The sequence below is a fragment of the Melanostigma gelatinosum genome (assembly GCF_949748355.1).
Source record: "Melanostigma gelatinosum genome assembly, chromosome: 15".
NCBI lineage: Eukaryota > Metazoa > Chordata > Actinopteri > Perciformes > Zoarcidae > Melanostigma > Melanostigma gelatinosum.
Genome location: NC_136648.1, coordinates 23,018,565 through 23,037,494, shown reverse-complemented (window position 1 = coordinate 23,037,494; position 18,930 = coordinate 23,018,565). Strand labels below are relative to the sequence as shown.

At 46.1% G+C, this 18,930-nt stretch overlaps 1 pseudogene across 1 annotated transcript; it reads left to right on the top strand.

Moving 5' to 3' along the window:
• The first annotated feature begins 16,701 nt into the window (after positions 1–16,701).
• On the top strand, positions 16,702–17,628 carry LOC306789148 (annotated as a pseudogene). Its single transcript has 3 exons — positions 16,702–16,710; positions 16,812–17,476; positions 17,590–17,628. The product of its transcript is annotated as an uncharacterized misc_RNA (transcript).
• The last annotated feature ends 1,302 nt before the right edge of the window (positions 17,629–18,930 follow it).

Here is an 18,930-nt window from a genome sequence, read left to right as displayed (position 1 = left end):
GAGAAACGGACCAAAAATAAAGCACCGTTCCATGTGTAAGACTTACAAACCCCTTAACCGTTATCTATAAAAAAGCTCATACACTCTTATGTCCGACCATTTGCGTAGCATAAAGTTTGGGGGCACTTAACCCTTTAGTCTTCTCAATAAGACTATTTCTGAGGGGTTGAACCCAAACCTCCCATGTATCCTTCCGTTCCACAGTAGACTCTCCTGTGAGCGGCCCCAGCAGTCCCCCTGACATGTGTCCAGCGTTCACATATGGCTATCAGAGACAGACAGACAGACAGTGCCCTCTTGCTCATGTGGTACTTCCTGGTCATGTGGTACATCCCTGGTGGAGAGGGGGTGGGGCTACAGAGCCACACCCTCTTTTGAGTCCTCCCACTAGCCGGTGCATCTTAGAATCCTCTCTGTGAGACCCAAACACACACACCAACACACAAGCACAGATAAATACAGGAAAGCACACACATGCTTGTTGGTGTACATGCACACACACATACACACACACAGAAACAAACAGAAGTCAGCACATGTGCACACACGTTATAATACACACAAAAAGCACCCTGAAATAAAAAACGGCACGCTGTCCATAGAAGCATTTCTCTGTTAATGGAAGCAACTCTTTATCGTGTTTTTGGTGGTCTATGCTGATATCGTTACATTAATGATGATCTGTGTCGGTGTGCCGTCCCTCCCGTGATCATCATCATGTGCTTGCCTCCTTCTCGTCCGCTTCCTCGTCTCGTGGTTCACTCCGACTCTCTGACAGCAATACAGTGATCTTAGTCGGAACGCCTCCTGTTACACACGGCACACACACACACACACACACACAAGACAGAGACAGAGACAGAGGACGACCACAGAAGTTGAAGGGTGTGAGGGGGAGTTCACTTGCAGGACGGAGTGTCAATTAAAGGGGAATAATGTTACATTCATGGCAAGTCTGAAGTTGGCATTTTCTTTGCAACCTTTTAGTGTCTAATTAATTCACTAGAGACTGTCGAACCATCTCCAGTACCAAGCCACTTGAAGTCTCCAGCATATGTTTTACTCATTAGTCGTGTAAATAGATTGAAGTAAATAGCTTTTTAAATGCATTTTTTTACATTTTTTCCAACATTTTCTAGTTTTTTGTTTTCTATAGGATAACACTGGATGTAAAAAAAAATCCTAAAATTCTCAAAGGTAAAAAGAAAATTCTATATCAATTATAAATAGTTTTACTACACTGGACAGGAGGGACTGCCCTGCTCCAGAATGCCATGAATGCAGCAGTATTTCAGCAACAGCAGAACCAAGAAGGATCTGCGGAGACTGCAGCAGGGGCCGTGCAGTGGTGTTTATAGATGTCTATCTAGCGAACACATCTGGACTTGTAAAATAGAGTATAGCAGCGAATCATTTCAATTTAACAGTAGATAATACATTTGCCTGAAGTCATAGGGGATTAGTTTTTCTCTTTTTCCACAATTGTTAAATGTCTTAAATGTTCTTGTGTGGAGAAGAAATTTAACTTTTTTTTTTTTGTCTGTTTGTATTGTTGTAGGAAATCACTTAAATACAGTGCAATGCATTTTATGGAAACAACACTGTGATGTGACTTGGATTTACAGACCAAAAGCGTTGCGTCATGTGTCACGGCAGATAAAAAGGAGTGTAAGCGGCTGATGCTCACCGAGAGGTGCCCGTTCTACTGGCTGTAAGTCTATGCATGGTTCTGAGGACTGGTCTCTGTAACTATGGAACTGACACGTGTTGGTGGGGCGCTGCCGTAGTTGTCAGATGTGTGAAGTGTTACTACTGCATCCATCCTGTAGAGAGCGCTGCTTAGCTCTAGAACACTGATAGGCTGGCTCTGAGACTTAACAAAGGGCGACTGAGAAACCTTACATCACCATGAGAGAAGCTTCAGGCCAGCTTCACGCTGTTCTCATTGATGAGCTATATTATTGTATCTGGAATCACTTAATAACACCAAAATCCTGTTCATTATGTACAGTTCCCCTTAAAAAGTCGTGTGCACTTTGAACACAGTCTTGTTCATTTCCTGATGCACTGAAGTGATATAAAAGTTGCTTTGCTGTTTATTGCTCAAACATCGTCAGCAGCATACTGTACATGTGTGCTTCTGGGAGCAAAGCAGTCTGGGTAGTAAAGTTATGATAATCAAAGAGCAAGCGATCAAATCGTGAACAACAGAGAATAGGCAACTTAAAACACCGTTAAAGCATATTTAATAGTTCCTGTTCCCTCCAAATGGTCATGCCCATGAGTTGCCTGAAAGTACATAAACATGTGAATCTGTCTTCGGAACAGAAGAACAAAAGGGATGAAAGTGCTTTGACAGGTAGACAGAGGAACAAGTTGTAGTCTTAATGTGTGTTAGAGTTTGTTGCCGTATGACGGGATGACCTGATGTTGTGCATGTTGACCGGCACATCGGTGCCCCCTTCGTCTGGGTCGGCTCAGTGGATTATAGTGGGACATTGGTCATCAGTGGATCAACAATCAACTCTCCAGTCTGCCCTCATGTTGTTCCTGTCAACATTCACTGGTTATTACTTTCTGACCCAGCTACAAGTTGATAGACAGCTAAAGGATGTTTTGAGAGGACTAGCATCAAAGACACCTCTTGCAGATCCTTTTGTCGTTGATTGAATCTTATTGCGTTGGCATACAGCATGTAAACGGTGCTTAATTCAAAATGTAGAGCATTAAAATAGCACAAATGTTGGTATATATGTAAAGATATAGTGGAGTAATGTCTACCTAAGCAGAGAATGAACCGCTCTGAACTGCACTCATGAACCGGTTGGGCCCGCTATGGCATGGAAATAAAGATATCAACCAATCAATCTAATGCTTTTAAAGAAAAGCATTCAAAACCTTGAGATTCGTCCCTCGACCTGAAAAACAGGTGAGATGAAAATGCTGCCCTTCAAATTAGATTTTAAAAAGATTTAAAGCATTTCTAGTTTAGTTCACACAGGAAGTGAGTGACGGCTACTATTGATAGTAGAGAGTGATGCAGACTGCTACATGCTATACATTCTTTTAATCCAGTTAAGGGTCACATTTTCTTTGTAATTCAGTGGGATTAAAATGAAGGCGTAGTAGATTAATGGGGTTATCTGTGCCTTTTTAAATTGCACGGACAGGAAATGAGATGGTGCTGACGTGACAAAGGTCAACATCTTAACCCGCTGGACGCAGGAAGATTTATTGTGACTTAACATGAGTTTCGGGTCGATTTGGGCTGAAAGCGGATCGGTGTCAGTGTGTGTGTGTGTGTGTTAAGAGACCACGAACAGATGTACACAAGAAACATGGTCCTACACAAGAGAACGTTCATTTATATACTCTAAAATGTACTGATCAGTGCAAATATTGGCCACAACTCAAAATTGAAGGGATCCTTATGAAAAAATGAATACCAGCAGAATCGATACATCGTTATCAATTTTTTAAATAAATCAATATTGTTATATGCCAGAAAACTGTAGTATGGGTCAGGCTGTATTTGACATGCTGTATGCCAGGGGTGTCCAAACGTTTTTCACTGAGGGCCACATACAGAAAAATATACCAAGGGCTGGGCCACTCAGGTCCGATCGCCTCACCCCTAGTGTGTTAAAGTGAGCAAAATCAATCAAATTTGGTTCTCAATGTGCTTTTGTTCAGATTTAACAGAGATGTTTGCTCACGTATGTTGAGCCGAACAGACAGCTCGATGTCTCTCTCAATGAGAGAAACATATTGAAAGCCATGGCAGCTGGTGGAACATGTTCTAGGTAGGGCTGTGCCACATCCAATCAATTTCAGCAAACATCCCAGTATGATTTAATGCTAAATCAATGAAGGTATCAAACACGTATTGCTACTTTGCAGTTAAATATTTAACATTTATTCCAACATGAAAAAAAGCAGAAAATAACACTTTGACAAACAGGTCAGGACATCTTATTTACAGCTAGTAGCTTCATGTGCTGCTTCCCTTTCCTGCTAGTCTGCTGTCTGATTGTGAGGTCAGGCTGATCTGATATCAGCACAGCAGTTTCTCCTCAAAGTTGTCCTCTCAAACGGGTCTTGGAGGAGTAGTGCTCGCGCTGGAGCTTGCGCCCGCCTGTAGAGACTTGTCCGGACGGGAACGCGCAGCTTGGGGCAGAACCGATTCTGCTCCAAGCTGAATCTATTTGAGGGCGCTGATTGGCTAAATTGTATGTCACACATTTATATCTTTAATCAGCAATTGGCTGAACTGCGTCACTGCTCTTTTGGGCAGTTTCTGCAGCGCTGCTGAGACGTGCACACGCAGAGAGGACATGCAGGAAAAGCATATATTTACCGCAGATATCATATTTTACACATATTACTGGGTGATTCCATATTTCAAAAACACAAATATTGACAATTTGTATAGTTTATTATTATTATTCGTTTTATTTTATTTGTTGTGGCTCAAGGTGGGGCGGCGCCCTATCGCCCTCTATTGACCAGCCGCCACGTAAGCACTGACTGAGTTCTGTCATGAGAGACGTTATCACGGACACGTATTTCCCCCTTTTAGCAGAAAGGTTGGCCTTTGGAAAAGCACATTTGACTTCGGACTGCGTGGGGAAGTGCGCAACATTGAAGTTGCGTAGAGTGCCCTCGTGCTCGAATTACGTTGACAGTTTTCACAACCATGTTGATCACATCGCCGAGCTGGACTGTCTTAGCACAGAGGGCGTCTTGGTGGGTGATACGCTGCATTTTAATAGCCTCACCTCCGCTCTCTTGCGCTCGCCTTTCATAGCTGGAGCCCTATCTGTTATAACTCCACACAGCTTGTCCCATCTTGTTAATTGCATCTGACACAGCTTCAAACATGTCCTTACCTGTTGTTGTGCTCTTTAGACTCCTAAAATCAAGCAGCTCCGAATGCAGAAATGATCGTCAACTCCCCGCAAACAAATGAACAGCTGTGCGGTGTCTGTGGCATCTGTGCTCTCATCATATGCAATGGAGTAAAAAGCAAAAGCACGCGCTTTATCTGACACTTGATGGTTTAGGTTAGCTGACAAGTCTTCGATTCGCCGCACAACTGTGTTTCTGGACACGCTGACGTTGTTGAATTCCTGCATTTATTCCGGGCACATTATACTTGCGACTTTAGTGAGGCACTGTTTTATGAAGTCACCATCTGAGAAAGGTTTCCCGTGGCAATGAGTTGAGCTACCTCGTGGCTGCTATTGTGACTTTTTCTTGTGTTTTGTTAGCACGGAAAAAAATACTCTTATTGAGCTAACTGCCATTTAACTTTCTGTTCTCGCTCGGCACCAGTGTAGGACGTGTCATCATCCGGGGCTAAACGTTTCTTTGATTGCTGTTATTTTGTGGAAAAGCTGCCTTGTTCAACACAGTATCTCCACCTAGTGGTGAAACTAAGAAGTACAATACAGTCAAGCGCAAGTTTCAAGTGTGGGCCATATTACATTATATTTTTAGAAGTTGCGGCCGTACTTGGCCCGCGGGCCGTAGTTTGGACACCCCTGCTGTATGCTATAGCAATAGCACATGCAGCTGTCTGGCTCCTGTCTGGGCCCCCTCATCCCTTAAAGTTCACATTTATTATAATCATAGAGGATATGATTAGGCTTAAGACTAGATTTGTGGAATACAGTTAAGTTTGCATCTTGGACAAAAGGTAATAACCAGATTCACTCTGTTTGTACCCCACTTATATCACTTGAACACCACCTTCCACTAGTATCTCACACTGTCCCCTGTATATAGTCTCCACCATGTTTTTATCACTCCAGAATTAACTCAAACAAATAAAATAAAACAATAAAAAAATCTTACTTCTTAACAGGGTGTTGTGGATGTTGACAGCTGAGCATTGACGTTCATAAGCCTGTTACCGTCAAGCTTAATAATGGTATTATTATAAGAGAGGAAAAGTGTACTTTTTCTTTTGTTTCAGAGTCTTGCCTTTTTTTCCCCGTTAAGAAAAAGGCCTGCTGAAGTCTCAAGAATGTTTTTAAAAATGTATTAAAGGTGCAAGATGTACGAGTACGTGTATGAGGTTTGTCTCTGTTCTGTTTTTGGAAGATAGATCACATACGGAAAACACTATTTGCCCGGATTCTAAATCGACGGGCAGGAAGGGAGGCAGCGTGTGTGTCGGGTTTCATGCGACTGAAGGAGCATCGCAGAAAAACAAAAATCAAACCAAGTAAACCGCACTTCAGAATTGGTTCGTTCATTACGAAGGAAAGAACATTTCCGCTTTTGAGTTTTGGAATGCACTGCTGTACATGTAACACCTGACACACACTGGTCAGTCCTTTCTCTCGCAGACCTCCCCATTAGACTAACCAGACTTAGTCTTTTGGCTTGTGGTAGAATGTAATGTTGTGTATTTAGACAGCTGCTATATAGACACCTCCACATACCTACCAACACGGGACTGAATTATGGGATGTCTCGGGGCCTAATTATCTTCTCGGCGTCGATAGCGAAGGCTGAAAACATTTTGGAAACGGAAATTGTTTTAAAAAAAGTTTGAGCTTGAACTGTACCTTTTAAGAGCGACGGCGAATTGCCTGAAATGTAACTGGGAATAAAGGGTTAAAGAAGAAAAAAAGGGAGTGTTGGTAGATATGCACCTGGAGCCTCCTAGCTGTGTCTCCCACCTACAGAGGCTTGTCAGCATCATAGCACTGAAATGTTTTTTATCCCCTGTTAGTGTCCTCTACCACGCATACAGAAGTCTGTTTATCAAAGCGAGCACACTTTGTAGACGACACACGTTTTCATTTTATTTATAAGACGGGATTTGTTGGAGTGTGATTTGTGTGACTTTTTTTGCATTCTCACTTGCTGTAGATCTTGGTCTTTGGTCAGCGGTATTAGCAACATGTTGAGATCTGTCACTACAACACGCAAAAAGAATGTGCTTTTCAGTGCCGTGAGTGGAGCCACTGTAGTGTGTGCTGTATTATTCTGTAGGGCACAAGAGCATGGCAAGAGCATGCAGGAGACAAGAAACCATCTGCTGGTTGTTAGAGGCATCTGTCCTGTTAGATAGAGCTCACCCCCCCCCCTCAATTCTGAGTATTTGGTATGAAAGAGATGTTCGTTGTGATTCATTGTTAACCAGTGATGTGAATATTAATCATGAAATAAATAAAAAAAGATGAGCAAAACATCCGCCAGTATCGCAGTTGTTGTTATTTCTATTCTACTCTCTTCGTTATTTACTTAGGTTTGTAACATTTACTTATGTTTTGTCAATAATGTATCTCTATCGAACACCAAGGTTGACACCTTTAACCGACAGTAGACCTGTGAACCCCAACTACACACTCTAGATGTTGGTGTAATGTAAGCATCTACATTCTGATGTATGACCTTTAACTTTTAGAACCCCAACTCAATCCATTATTTGTGAGGATTTGTGTCTAACTCTGCTGTATTTCCCTCAGTAGTGTCCTCCTAGGAGTCCCGCCCACTGCCGCGCCTCTCTCCGTAGGCACAGCTGTGCCTCATCTCCGGTGATCGCTTCCAGCTGACATAAATACTCCTGTCACTCTCATCCCAGTTGTCAGTCCGTCCGTTTACCTACCTGGTATTCCGACACGTGAGTAGTCCCGCTGTTCACTCTCTGAAGACCCGTTACAAACGTTGTCTCTCGTTTCTTCAACCTGCCTGCTGTACAGTGTCGAGCCTCGGGTTTTCACCTGTACGTAGAAACCTTCCAGTTCGTTCCTCGGAGATCAACTGTTTAGTCTTGGCGTTCCTGTGTCGAGCCTCGGGTGTCACACAGACGATCCAGCCTGCCTGCCAGTCGTGGACGCGGACCGGGCTCTTCCCGGCTAAGGATTCGAGCGGAGCGCGAGGACGCGCCTCCGTAGTGACGTTTGACAGTTTGCCTGTCGGCTTCGTCTGCCGCTCCACAGGATTAGTCCCTCTCCGGCTTGGAACCGGGCGGAGGCGTGGAGACGCCTCCTATTGACTTTGTCCATTTCCTGTTTTTTCCCTTGACTGAGAGAAATAAACGAACCTTGGTTTTGAAATAGAACTTTGCTGTCTGAGTCTGCATTTGGGTCCGTGAAACACCCCACATCATAACAGAACGGACTGACCATAACAATGGACCCAGCAGCCGCAGCAGGATCTCCACCTGCAGATCCCCTGCAGGTGGCGATCACAAACCAAGGAGTTCTTCTGGGACAGCAACACCATCTGCTCCATGATATGCGGGGATCCCAGCAAGCCATCGGATTTCAGGTGGCTGAGATCGGCAGCATGGTGCAGGGACTCGCACAACCCCGTCCCTCCCCCCTGGATTCTACGGCGGGGGACGTGCAACTGGTCTGTGAGTCATCTGGTCCATCTCCTGAACCTTTCCACGGAGACATGAGGGCATGTAGAGGTGTCCTGCTCCAGACGATGTTTGTGTTTAACCAGCGGCCCCGCACGTTTGCATCGGACAGCTTGAGGATTGCCTATCTGACCGGGTTGTTACATGGCCGTGCTCTCGACTGGGCCCAGGCCTGGTTCACCCAGAACCCGTTAGATACAGTTTATTTTGGACAGTACCTGGAGGCCTTTCGGAGAGCTTTCGACCACCCTACATGCTCTCAGGACGCTGTTCAGAATCTCCTCCGCCTCCGTCAGGGCTCTGCTAGCGCCGCGGAACATTCCATCGACTTTCGCATCCTGGCTGCTGAGTCCGGTTGGGAGGAGAGGGTGCTACAGGGGGTTTTTCTCAGCAGCCTGTCGGAGGAATTAAAGGACAGGCTTGCTGTTCTGGAGGAGGCGAGGAAGCTGGAGGACCTGATCACTCTCACCATCCGACTGGATACTCGGATGCAGGAACGTCGGCGAGCGCGTAACAACAGGTTCCCGGCTCCGGTTCGTCAGCCAGTAACCACTTCCGGTCACTGGGTCCCAGCTCCCCCTCGCCACCGCAGCCCAGGCCACCAGCACTCGCCTGCTCCGGCACCTTCTCCCGAGTATCGGGAGGAACCCATGCAGGTGGGACGGTTCCATCTGTCTCAGGGAGAGAGGGAGCGACGAATCCGTTCAGGAGCCTGACTCTACTGCGGCGAGCCGGGTCACCGTATCCCTGTCTGTCCGGTGCGCCCAAAAGAGAGGGCTCGCCAGTAGGAGTGGGAGGACTGGCGAGCGACTCCACCCGACTTCCCCGTTCCAAGTCCCGTCTCACACTACCAGCTAAGTTATGCCTGCCGTCCGGTGCTCTACCAGTCTTGGCCCTCATTGACTCTGGAGCAGAACAGAGTTTCTTGGTTTCTTGGCCTTCGCTCATGGGATTCCCTTGGAGGAGTTGGAATGCCCTCTTCAGACGACCGCTCTGGATGGAAGTCGTTTGACCAATGTCACGCACCGGACTTGCCCTGTTACCCTGCTTGTATCAGGAAACCATCAACAGGAGATCCGTTTTTACATCTTCTCTACGGCCCTGACACCTCTGGTTCTGGGCCATCCTTGGCTCCGGGACCACAACCCACAGATAGACTGGGCAGGAGACAGAATCATCGGGTGGAGCCCTAGATGTCTTTCGAGGTGCCTCAAGTCCGCCATTCCCCGGCAGACCTCTTCTCTCCACACCCCTACAACTGGAACTGATCTCACCTCGGTCCCCGTGGAGTATGCAGATCTCGGCGAGGCATTCAACAAGGAACGAGCCCTTTCCCTGCCACCCCACCGACCCTACGATTGCGCCATTGAACTATTCCCCGGCGCCACGCTGCCCTCCAGCCGACTATACAACCTTTCCTGACCGGAACGCGAGGCAATGGAGACCTACATCACAGACTCCCTCGCTGCTGGAATTATCCGCCCATCATCCTCCCCGGTGGGAGCAGGGTTTTTCTTTGTAGCCAAGAAGGACAAGAGTCTCCGTCCTTGCATCGACTACCGAGGGTTAAACCAGATCACCACCCGGAACAAGTATCCGCTACCCCTACTCGACTCTGCTTTTGAGTCCCTACCTGGAGCCACGATTTTCAGCAAGCTAGACCTCCGCAATGCCTACCACTTGGTTCGGATACGGGAGGGGGACGAGTGGAAGACCGCTTTCAACACTCCCCTGGGACATTTCGAGTACCTGGTCATGCCATTCGGACTTACAAATGCACCAGCCGTTTTCCAGGCTTTGGTGAATGTCGTGCTCAGGGATTTTCTCAACCGGTTTGTGTTTGTCTACATCGACGACGTTCTGATTTACTCCTCGAACCAACAAGAACATTGCCACCATGTCTGTCAGGTCCTTCAGCGCTTACTGGAGAACCAGCTCTTCATCAAGGCCGAGAAGTGTGAATTCCATGTCACCTTCGTACAGTTTCTGGGTTTCATCATTGAGGAGGGTCAGATTCGCAAGGACCCGGAGAAGGTGAGGGCGGTCACCGATGGGCCGGTCCCCTCTAACCGGAAGAAGCTCCAACAGTTCCTTGGGTTTGCAAACTTCTACCGCCGGTTCATTCGGAACTACAGTCAGACGGCGGCACCCCTAACCAGACTCACCTCCTCTAAGGTGGATTTTTCCTGGTCCCCCAAGGCCAACCGAGCGTTTAACATCCTCAAGGAATGATTCACCTCAGCCCCCATCCTAGTGCAGCCAGATGAGAGCCGCCAGTTCGTGGACGCCTCCGACACCGGAGTAGGAGCGGCATTGTCTCAGCGCTCAACCACTGACTCTAAGCTCCGCCCGTGTGCTTTTTTCTCTCGCCGCCTGTCCCCGGCCGAGCGGAACTATGATGTGGGCAACCGGGAGTTACTGGCCGTCAAGCTGGCTCTGGAGGAATGGAGACATTGGTTGGAGGGGTCAGTCCACCCGTTCATTGTATGGACCGACCACCGAAATCTGGAATACATCCATTCTGCCCGGCGACTGAACTCCCGCCAAGCCCGCTGGGCTCTGTTCTTTGCCCGTTTCCACTTCACCATCACCTACCGCCCAGGGAGTAAGAACATCAAGCCCGACGCCCTCTCTCGTTAGTTTTCCCCAGACGAGACTAACCCAGCGCTAGACACGATTGTTCCACCCGCCTGTGTCCTAGGGGTCCTAACCTGGGCGATAGAGTCTGCAGTGCGGGAGGCTCAGCAGACCCAGCCAGACCCAGGAGGTGGTCCTCCAGGGCGTCTGTTCGTTCCCCTTTCCGTCCGTTCCCAGGTCCTACAATGGGCTCATGACTCTCGTCTCTCCGGCCACCCTGGGATAAGACGCACGATCAACTGGCTCCGGCGCTCCTTCTGGTGGCCATCTTTGGACAATGACACCCGAGCTTACGTCTTGGCCTGTACCACCTGTGCGCGCAACAAGGCCTCGCACAGACCCCCTGTCGGACTATTACGACCTCTGCCGGTTCCCCACAGGCCTTGGTCGCATATGGCATTGGACTTTGTCACCGGATTTCCCCCCTCCGAGAGCAACACGGTCATCCTGACCATCGTGGACCGGTTTTCCAAGGCGGCTCACTTTATTCCCCTTCCCAAGCTCTCGTCGGCCCGCGAGACAGCAGACTTGTTAGTTCAACATGTCTTTAGACTCCACAGCATCCCTATGGATATTGTTTCTGATCGGGGTCCTCAGTTCTCCTCCCAAGTTTGGAAGGCGTTCTGCCGCAGCCTCGGTGCCACTGCTAGCCTCTCCTCCGGCTTTCACCCCCAGACCAATGGGCAGACCGAGAGGCTTAACCAGGAGCTAGAAGCCATGCTCCTATGTGTAGCGGCGGCAAATCCATCGTCCTGGAGTCGTCACTTGGCCTGGATAGAGTACGCACACAACAGCCATACCTCCACGGCAACAGGTCTCTCCCCCTTCGAGGCCTCCATTGGCTACCAACCTCCCCTTCTACCCAGCCAAGAGGTCGAGATCTCCGTCCCGTCTGTCCAGATCAACCAGCGCCGATGCAGAAGAGTCTGGAGAGACACTCGTGCCGCCCTACTTCGTTCTTCTGAACAGAACAAGCATCTGGCTGATCGCCGCCGCACACCCGCCCCCACCTATCTTCCCAGCCAACAGATCTGGCTTTCCACCAAGGACATACCCCTACGCACTGAATCCAGGAAGCTCTCTCCCAGATTCATTGGCCCATTCCCCATTGTCTCCGTTATCAACCCGGTCAAGCTCAAGCTCCCGCAATCCATGAGGATCCACCCTGTTTTCCATGTGTCTCTGCTCAAACCCGTTCACTCCAGTCCTCTGAACCCTCCGGCCGAACCCCCTCCACCCCCCCGACTCATCGAAGGCGGTCCGGTTTACACGGTCAACCGTCTCCTGGATGTCCGCCGACGGGGTAGGGGTTACCAATACCTCGTGGATTGGGTGGGGTATGGTGTGGATGAACGATGCTGGGTTCCTCGCTCCCGGATTATGGATCCAGAGCTAATCCGCACATACCATCGCCTGCACCCCGATAAGCCTGGCGGTTCGCCGGGAGGCTCCCGTTGAGGGGGGGGGGGTACTAGCATCAAAGACACCTCTTGCAGATCCTTTTGTCGTTGATTGAATCTTATTGCGTTGGCATACAGCATGTAAACGGTGCTTAATTCAAAATGTAGAGCATTAAAATAGCACAAATGTTGGTATATATGTAAAGATATAGTGGAGTAATGTCTACCTAAGCAGAGAATGAACCGCTCTGAACTGCACTCATGAACCGGTTGGGCCCGCTATGGCATGGAAATAAAGATATCAACCAATCAATCTAATGCTTTTAAAGAAAAGCATTCAAAACCTTGAGATTCGTCCCTCGACCTGAAAAACAGGTGAGATGAAAATGCTGCCCTTCAAATTAGATTTAAAAAAGATTTAAAGCATTTCTAGTTTAGTTCACACAGGAAGTGAGTGACGGCTACTATCGATAGTAGAGAGTGATGCAGACTGCTACATGCTATACATTCTTTTAATCCAGTTAAGGGTCACATTTTCTTTGTAATTCAGTGGGATTAAAATGAACGCGTAGTAGATTAATGGGGTTATCTGTGCCTTTCTAAATTGCACGGACAGGAAATGAGATGGTGCTGACGTGACAAAGGTCAACATCTTAAATCGCTGGACGCAGGAAGATTTATTGTGACTTAACATGAGTTTCGGGTCGATTTGGGCTGAAAGCGGATCGGTGTCAGTGTGTGTGTGTGTGTGTGTGTTAAGAGACCACGAACAGATGTACACAAGAAACATGGTCCTACACAAGAGAACGTTCATTTATATACTCTAAAATGTACTGCTCAGTGCAAATATTGGCCACAACTCAAAATTGAAGGGATCCTTATGAAAAAATGAATACCAGCAGAATCGATACATCGTTATCAATTTTTTAAATAAATCAATATTGTTATATGCCAGAAAACTGTAGTATGGGTCAGGCTGTATTTGACATGCTGTATGCTATAGCAATAGCACATGCAGCTGTCTGGCTCCTGTCTGGGCCCCCTCATCCCTTAAAGTTCACATTTATTATAATCATAGAGGATATGATTAGGCTTAAGACTAGATTTGTGGAATACAGTTAAGTTTGCATCTTGGACAAAAGGTAATAACCAGATTCACTCTGTTTGTACCCCACTTATATCACTTGAACACCACCTTCCACTAGTATCTCACACTGTCCCCTGTATATAGTCTCCACCATGTTTTTATCACTCCAGAATTAACTCAAACAAATAAAAAAAAAACAATAAAAAAATCTGTAAGTACAGTGCTTGAATAACCAAGTTACTTTCCACCACTGTGGAGGTGTCTAGTAGGCTAACTGAGGTGGAATAAAAACATTGACATTAAACCCTAATATAAATGTATTCAGTAAAAGGTGCATACTCAAAAAAGGAGAAGAAAATGGACAGCGCTAAATTGCACTGGTTCAAAAAAAGTGAAGGATAAGGTTACTCTCCATAGGTACCCTTGCATACTGAATCATTTTGTCAATTAATGAATGTTGGACATAAAAATGACTCTTTAATTAATAAAGACAGAACTTAATATTCAATACAAGTAACTTCTTGTTCAGGTTAATTAAACTAGAAGGATTACAAGTATTCGAAAACAAAAAGATACATGCATTGTTTTAGCTTTTTTTTGTTGCTTCGGCTGCTTTATTAGTAATAAAATCGAACTCTGCAGGTTTACCAATTACTTACTGGAAGACATGAATGAAACATGTTAAACGGTCAATCAGCTGTGGCGTACGCCAGATCAGTTTTTTTGTTTTGACGATATTTGATTGTTTATGTATCAAAATGGGCCTGCAATTGACATTTGGTTGTACTGTTGTATGACAATGAATGTATAAAATGAATAAAATAACCTTGTAATAAAACTTGCCGGTAATACATTAAAATGAATTAGATGCTCTGAGTGTGAGAAAACATTTAACCAGCGTTCACATTTACAGGAACACATGAGAATCCACACCTGATTTCGCTACTTGATTGGTTCTTAGCAGTCATGACGTGTCCTTCCCTGATTCGTCACACCCCTATCACGTGATCACAAACAACAGCCTTGATTACCGATCGACTACCAGGTTAATTCAACATGGACAACTGAGTACAGGTGTTGCGGACGTTGTTGTCTTTACTAGCAGCTGTTTCCAGTTAAATTATCCATTTCTGCGGAGGAAGCAGCTGTTACTGGAGCGATTAGTGAGCGGCGTGTCCAGCAGGGTTATCAGACCTACAGAGCGGCCGTCTGAAGTCAGTTAGTGGCTTTGAGGAGAACGGACACAAAACGGAGGACTTTCCTTTTCTTATTAATGCTATTTTGTAGTGATGGCGAGATGAAGCCTCATGAGGCATCGCAACACTTCAGCCAACTGGTTCGAGAAAGGGTTCATTACTCGAAGCTTCATGTGCACAAGATACCACCTACTGGCCAAGTGTATAATCACAGGCAGCTGTATCTGAACCACATAATGTGATGCATTGAATTTTTGTGGCTGTTGGGAATGACGGAATTACAAAAATGTATGACCAAATCATTTCTGTACATAAATTATGACATATGTGCATAATAAAATATTTTTTTAATGTATTCTGTGTGTGTACATTTTCCCAAAATGGTAGTATCATGATATGGCAGGTTGTGTAATAATGTTATTATGTCACTTTAGGAAAATGGCATGGGCTTAAGCAGGCAGAGGACAGTGAAAGTGCTTGTGGAACTAGGAAGAGGGGACTGAATATGCTTGTGTAACTTGGACAGTGATGTACAGGACAGGGGACATTTTATTAATTTTTATTCAGAAATAACAGTTTCTCAACAGTTTTTGGTTTTAAACGATTCCTTTTTTTTGACACAACCTCTCCGGCCTTTGAAAACACCCTTTCACAGGGTACAGAAGATGCTGGCGTGCACAAAAACGCAAGAGCAAGTCTATATAAATTTTCATACAGGAATTTTTGCCTCTCCCAGTACTCCAGAGGCAAAATCTGAACCACTTCCCGAAGCAGTCACGTGGTACAGCCGGGCAGCGAGGCTTCGGACGTCATCATTTGTGGCTCCTCCCCTAAATGAAGCAAGCCTCGATACGCGCTTCGAGGAAACGCCCCCTCCATTACTTGACACACGCTTCGAAGCGTCGGCACATCTCGTAACATCACTACTATTTTGTTCTGCACAACTATTGTTAAGTCCGCAGATAAAATGTAAAGCAACAAAACATGAATTGCTCTCCAGAACGACAGAGACTTCAGCCACAAGTCCAAATGCTGAGATGTTTCGTCAACCAGCGACTAACTGCGGCTGCTGAGGAGATCTTTGGTCTGTTTGAAAGAACCATAGCGGAGTACAAGGAGGAACTTTCTCGATCAAAAGAGGAGAACAAGCGACAACAGAGACAACTGGACGCTGTTCTCATCCCTCAGCTCCGGTTACACAGAGCAGGTTGGTTCACTGTTTATTCTCTCAGCTTCTTTATGACAGAAGATATGTACACGTTGTTCTCTTTGATAACACCACATGGATTTTGCAGCTTGTTGAATTCTAAAATGATTCATATGTTCATGGTCACGTCCACAGTTACGTTGTGGCTGCTTCTGAAGGTTCTATCACTGTTTCTAGGTGGCAGGTTTACGTACATTAGTCAACTATAACTGCCCACATGATCACATCTCAGCCGCACTTTATGGACGATGCAGATTCTTTGAATACTTCTTAACAATGTTGGGTAGTGACACACTTGTTTGCCATGTAAACTATTGATGAATCAGAATCTGAATCAGAACCGTTTATTGCCAATGTATGTAGCATACAAGGAATTTGTCATGGCAGGTGGTGCATAACATTAGACAATGCACAATAAACAATCAACCGTGCAAGAAATAGAAACATATTGAAATGTACAGTAGAATATTAAAAGAATATTAAATAAACTGCACGACAAACAGACAACAGGACTGTAAACAAGCGTAATATAAAAGTGACAAGTGTATTTAAATATGAAGTTATGTGCAGGGGAGTAGTAGGGAGGGAAGGAAATTGTCCTGGGGATGACCGAGTCAGTGGGGGACCCGGGCTCTGTTAATGAGCCCGACTGCGGACGGGAAGAAGCTGTTCATGTGGCGTGAGGTCTTGGTTCTGATGGACCTCAGTCTCCTACCAGATGGAAGGGGTGCGAACAGTGTGTGTCCAGGGTGAGAGGGGTCAGCTACAATCTTTCTTGCTCGCTTCAGGACCTCATGGCTGCTGTGCGTTGTGTCTTTACATTTTGTGTCGGCATGTCTGTTTGGTAACTGTGCACAGGGAGTCTCAGAGGGAATGATGGCAGGAAATAAAAGTGTATGTTCAGGAGACAATTTTCTCAATACTAATATTTCTTTGTAACGTCTCTGTGTGTGTTTACTGTTTTCCTGCAGACGTCCAGCAGCTGTTGGTGGTTCAAGGAGAGGTTCCCCCTGAGCAGCAGGAGTGGAGCTCCAGTCTGGACCAGGAGGACCCAGAGCCCCCACACATTAAAGAAGAACAGGAGGACCTCTGGACCAGTCAGGAGGGAGAGCAGCTTCAAGGGCTGGAGGAGGCTGATGTCAAGTTCTCATTCACTCCTGTGAAGAGTGAAGAGGATGAAGAGGAAGCTCCGTCCTCACAGCTTCATCAAAGACAAACTGAACAGATGGAAACGGATGCTGATGGAGAGGACTGGAGACTGGAGACTCTTCTGAGACTGATGACAGTGATGATTGGAAGGAGACCAGAGAACCTCAGTCAGGTTTAAACTCTGTGAAACCTGATGAAGTCCTTGTCAGTGATTCAAGATGTAGCGCTGGTGAGAAACTATTTAGCTGCTCTGAGTGTGAGAAAACATTTGGCCAGAGTGGATATCTGAAGAGACACATGAGAATCCACACAGGAGAGAAACCTTTCAGCTGCTCAGTTTGTAAGAACTCTTTTAGCCAGCGTTCAAATTTACATGAACACATGAGAGTCCACACAGGAGAGAAACCTTTCAGCTGCTCAGTTTGTCAGAACTCTTTTAACCATAGTTCAAATTTACACACACACATGAGAGTCCACACAGGAGAGAATTGGTCGGTTCATGGAGCCTCTTTGGCCGTCTGTTGGTCTGTCAGTCAGAACAGCAGCAGCTCGGAGGTTTGAGATACTTCTGACTGAAAAATGAACAGACACACTCGCCTCAGCGGCTACGGAGTAACTTGAGTAGGCCAGTTAAAGCGAAACGTTATGAATGTTATCTCTCTACATGTTTTGGGTTGACACACTGAGCAGCTACTGTTGTCTCTAAAGAAAAGGACCCAAAGTCTGCTGAAAGTGCAAGAACAACATCCCTATCGTCAGTCCTGTGTGTCACCAACACACCATGCTCACATGAAAGTGCACAAGCTAAATATTGGCCTGTTAACGGGAGCATCTCTCTGAATATCCCGTGAAAAAAAGAGGCTTAGCAAACGGTGCTAAAGCTAGCTACAGATGTCTATCCCCAAAAAGTTAAAAAGTGTTAGCTTCTATGAATGCAGGTATGATATGGGGCTGCAGCTTGCACCGAGCCTCTTCAGCGTGACTGTAAAGAAAAATAATTCACATTTCAGACGCTAAACATTGAACTTGAATTTGTTGATGTTGCACCCATCTGTGGCTAAACATGTTAGCTTCACGCCTCACATGAAGAGAGGCGCTGAACGGCGTCTGCAGTATTTTAATACATCCTCCAACACAAAAGCTAAATATAAGACCCCCCCCCATCACACAGAGGGAGTAATCACCCTCTGGCCCTCATCCCTCTCCATAGCATCCTCATGGTCAATCTGCCGAATGGCGAAACCCCCCCCCCCCCCCCCCCCCCTCGCCAGATTACAGCGCTGGGTGGCCGGGATTAGGTTTTAAACAGCAGCAGGACTCTCTCTCGCACTCACTCACTCACTCACACACACACACACTCTTTCTCAATGTTGTTCAGTTTTACTACAAACAGTTAAAATGTTTAATTAATTAATTAATTAAAACAATGTACTTCGAAAATGTCTGGCCTGCTAGAAGCCTCTACTTTGTTTCAATCGTAATTGTAATTTGTATATGTCTTACATTGATTAAAGTTGAATCAATTGAATCAATATTGTGTTGTTTTATTCTTTTCTCTTAATTGCTGCAGTGGTGGGCTGTCAGGGCCTGCAAGGCCTTCTCTGCTGGCCTAAACAGAATCACAAAGCTATATCTATTTTATAATGTAATCATTTTTCTTAAATACACTTCATGTATTTCCCCATTATCTTATTTTCTCATTGCACAGCTCCTGTCTTCCTCAGTTGCTCTGCTTCCAGTGCAGCTTGTTTTAAGTAGAGCTTTTATCCAATCAGATCTCACCTCTGTGTCTCTAGGTAGAACAGAGCCAGAGGCCTGCAGACTCACAAGTGAATCCATGTGCAGTTTAAGTGAATGGGGACGATATTGTTGAT